The following is a 4289-nucleotide window of genomic DNA, read 5'->3' on the forward strand; positions in this document are numbered from 1 at the left end:
AAAATAAAAAACAACATTTTTTATGAATTTTCTAGCTTAAAATAATTTGAGAATTTTCGTGATTTTTACGTATATTGTCAAAATTAAAATTTGAATGCCTGAAAAAAAATTCTGACTGTACTTCTTTTATTTTTCAACTGCTATTGCAAAAATATTTTAGAAACCTTGTATTAAATTTTCAAATCTTAGATCTAAAAAGAAAAACTTTTATGAATTTCTAGCTTAAAACAATTTGCGAATTTTTGTGATTTTTACGTATTTAGTCAAAATTTGAATTCAAATGCTTATAAAAAAAAATTGTGTCTATATATTTCTTTTAATATCAATTTCAGGACCATATTTTTGTGTTCCAAGTAACATTTCTGGTGTTTGATACCATATGGTGCCCATTTCTGGTGTCATGATTGGTTCTGCCCTAAATGACAGGACACATAACTTTTTTGAAACACCCAAATCACAAATTTTTACTAGACCATTTTTTGTCAGTATATTTTCTGTTTTGACATCTCTGTGCACAACATTATTTCTGTGCATGTAATCAATACCATTGATTATCTAAAAACTTAATTTTAATTTTACTATATTTTTAACAACTAAAATTCTCACTTGTTTCATAAATTCTTTTGTTAAATCATATCTCAAGCCATTTGGATGATATATATTAATGTACTGACACATATTATAATCCATGTATGGAAAAACAATATACAAATAACTTTTTACACGAAAAATATTTAAAAGTCGTATCACATTTATGTGTTTATTAAGTATTTTAAGTATCATAAATTCACGTAATACTTCAGGCATAGAGAAATAGGAATCTGTTATTTTTTTTTATCGCAATAATTTCGTTCGTTAGCCGATCTTTGCACTACATCACAATATTTCTTTTATTTTTCAACTGATATTGTAAAAATATATTATGAGCCTTGTATTAAATTTTCAAATCTTAGATATAAAAGGAACATTTTTTATGAATATCTAGCATAAAATAATTTACGAATTTTCGTGATTATAATATGAACATAATATGTTGTCAAAATTCAAACTTTGAATGCTTATAAAAAAAATTGAGACTATGTATTTCTTTTGTTTTTCAACTGCTATTGTAAAAATATGTTAGGCGCCTTGTATTACATTTTCAAAACTTAGAATTAAAAAGAAAAACTTTTATGAATTTCTATCTAAGATAATTTGAACATAGCCGTAATTTTTACGTATTTTGTCAAAATTTGAAATTTAAATGCTTATGAAAAAAATCGTGCTTATGTATTTTTATTATTTTTCAACTGCTATTGTAACAATATTTTAAGAGCCTTGTATTAAATTTTCAAGTGTGTTTGGTCGTCCAACAATTTTTTAACGGCACTTCAAAAAAAATTCTCAAAAAAATTGAAAATTTCAGTTGTCTATATATAACTCAAAAAAAGTCAAAATTTTTTGAAAATTTAACTTTATATAGATAACACTAACATAAACATTTGGTGAAAATTTCAAGTATTTACAGTATTAAGTTTTTGAATTACAACCATATAAAAAAATCGATTTGGTCGAAAACTGGTTTTGCGTAAATATTCCCGTTTTTCTGTCATTTTTTTTTTTGTTTTTCTCGATTTTTTTGAAAACTATTGGAAAATGTTTACTTTTAACCTCTATAATGCACCAAGGATCTTCAATTTTACATCGGAAACCACCCCCAAAGTTTGAAATCGTAGGATTATTTCGACTAGTTATGCTGTACACAGACACAAAAAAACAAAAAAAAAAACACATCATTGTTAAATCAATACATTCATCACTTCGTTCAGAATATAAAACACACAATATCATGATAAAATCAATATATTCATCGTTCCACTTAGAATCTAAAATCAATTTGGTCGAAAAATGGTTTTGCGTAAAAATTCCCATTTTTTTGTCACTTTTTTGTTTTTCTCGATTTTTTGGAAAACTGTTGGAAAATGTTTACTTTGGACCTTTATAATGCACCAAGGATATTCTCTTTGATATCGGAAAGCACCTCCGAAGTTAGAAATTGAAGCATTATTTCGACTAGTTATGCTGTACACACACAAAAAAAAACACACATCATTGTAGAATCAATACAATCAATACATTCATCACTCCGTTCAGAATCTAAAATATAAATAAGAAAAATAAGTTTTGTTCAAAAAGTATATTCAATAAGAAATTCTAGATTAATTTTAAAAAATCATACACATCTTGATAGAATTTTTTTATTAATTAAAGATTTTTTATCAAATATAAAATTTCTATTTGGGTAGGTACATTGTTTTATTAAATAAGATTTTTTTATTAAACAGATTTTTATTTAGTATAGATTTTTTTATTAAAATTATATCTTTATTTCTATTTGGATTTGTTTTGTTTTTTAGATTTATATTATTTCAATAGTTTTTATCCTACTTGTCTTTTTTGCATAGAAATATAAATTATGATTAAATCTATAATTGATAAAAAAACATATTTATTTAATATAATAATTAATTAACCTTGATTGAATAAATTATAAAATAAATCTGTGGAAATAAGAATATCTCAATAAAAAAACTATATATGATATAAAATCTATATTTAAATAAAAAGTTTTTCAATTTAAAAAAATAAAACAGAATTGATTTTAACAAATACTTTTTTTATTATATTTACATGTTTTAATAAATACAGATTTTTTTATTGAATATAGATTATTTATTTTTATGTAGATTTGTTTAAATATTTTTCTTCAGTATACAATGTATACTATGTATACTATACATAGATAATAATAATAAATAAAGATAAGATCTTAATTTTGATTCAAACTACGTAAGTTCTTTAAGTTGATAAATGATAAACTCCTGAATTTTCTAGTAGAAAATATAAAATACTTTTGAAGTAAAATAGGTATGTATTATACATTATCTATTTATAGTTATTTTCGTAAGACGATTGGGAATATTCATTGAAACATTTTAAATTTTATATACTAGATTTTATATTATATTTTTCAAATATTTTATAGCTCCGAGCTTAGTCGAACTGCTGTTAATTTTCAGTTTTTTTTATTTACACATAAATTAAAAAAATAAACATGCTATAAAATAATTAATTTGTCTTAAAATTAAATATTAAATACACGTCATATTAGGTACATGCCATATTAGTATATTACATTTAAAGGTAATTTCCATATTATATTTTATTTTAGGTTAAAATGCCTAGAAAGTCTAAGATAGATGTATGCCGTCTTTTAAAAATCTTAATAGAAAACAAAAACTCTATTATTTATGAGAAAACAAAAGAAATAGCACCTCCAAGTCATCCCTGTTGGATAGATATTCAAAAAAAACTTGATTATGCTATTGTTAAATTAGATAGATATGATATTTTAAATGAATTAGGGTTTAAAATACCACATAATATTATTGAACCAGAACTATCAGTTAATTTTAATTTTGAACAATACGATGACATTGATAGCAACAAATATTGCGAAACTACAGAGGAAGATGAAAGCATACTAACATTTAATATCACATTATCAAAAGAAGAATGGCGAAAAATCTATGATCCTTCATCAAGTGTAAGATCTTACCATAGATCAGATAATAAAAACACTTATAGAAATTATGAAACTTTAGCACCTTATATTTGGACGCCAATTATAAATGAACATTTTTTTGAACAAATCAGACTATCATGTGCTTTGATTTATAAATATGTCAAAATTTATTTAAATGGACAGGTTTTTCTTGATATTATTGGCCATTGTTCTATTTGTATGAGCAATTTTAAAGGTGTTGTTATCGATAAGCCCGAATCTGAATCATGTGTAATTATTAATTGCTCATATAATGGGCATTTTAATTCATGTAAAAGTGGAAGAAAACGAAGAATAATCGGGGAAAAACGTGATTATTTCTTGGATAAGTAAATAAAAGAAAACCAGTCTGCAGCCTATGTTCAACGTGTTGAAGCCAAAGACATAATGCATTATGGAGAAGCTGAACCAAGCCATATACCATCAAAAAATGCATTACGAGTTATGAAATATAAGGCGAACAAAAGAAATCGAATACATGAAGACCCAATTACTGCTCTTTCTTTATTAAAAGCATCTTCACCTTACAATGACATAATTCGAGATATAGGCTATGATAGGTTTTTTGTTCACTATTGGTCATCCACAGAAATTAATTCTTATCGTTTGTATGCTAAGAACAATAAATTACCAACAATAAGTATTGATGCTACAGGTGGATTAGTGAAAAAACCAATTTTAATTT

The 4289-nt window shown here is 24.1% G+C and overlaps 1 pseudogene; it reads right to left on the reverse strand.

The window, feature by feature from the left end:
* Positions 1-303: 303 nt before the first annotated feature.
* Positions 304-2442, reverse strand: LOC149054988 (cyclin-dependent kinase-like 2; annotated as a pseudogene).
* Between the last annotated feature and the right edge of the window lie 1847 nt (positions 2443-4289).

The sequence above is a fragment of the Diuraphis noxia genome, unplaced genomic scaffold (assembly GCF_037042655.1).
Source record: "Diuraphis noxia isolate RWA-SAM2 unplaced genomic scaffold, SU_Dnox_SAM2 contig0005, whole genome shotgun sequence".
Lineage (NCBI taxonomy): Eukaryota > Metazoa > Arthropoda > Insecta > Hemiptera > Aphididae > Diuraphis > Diuraphis noxia.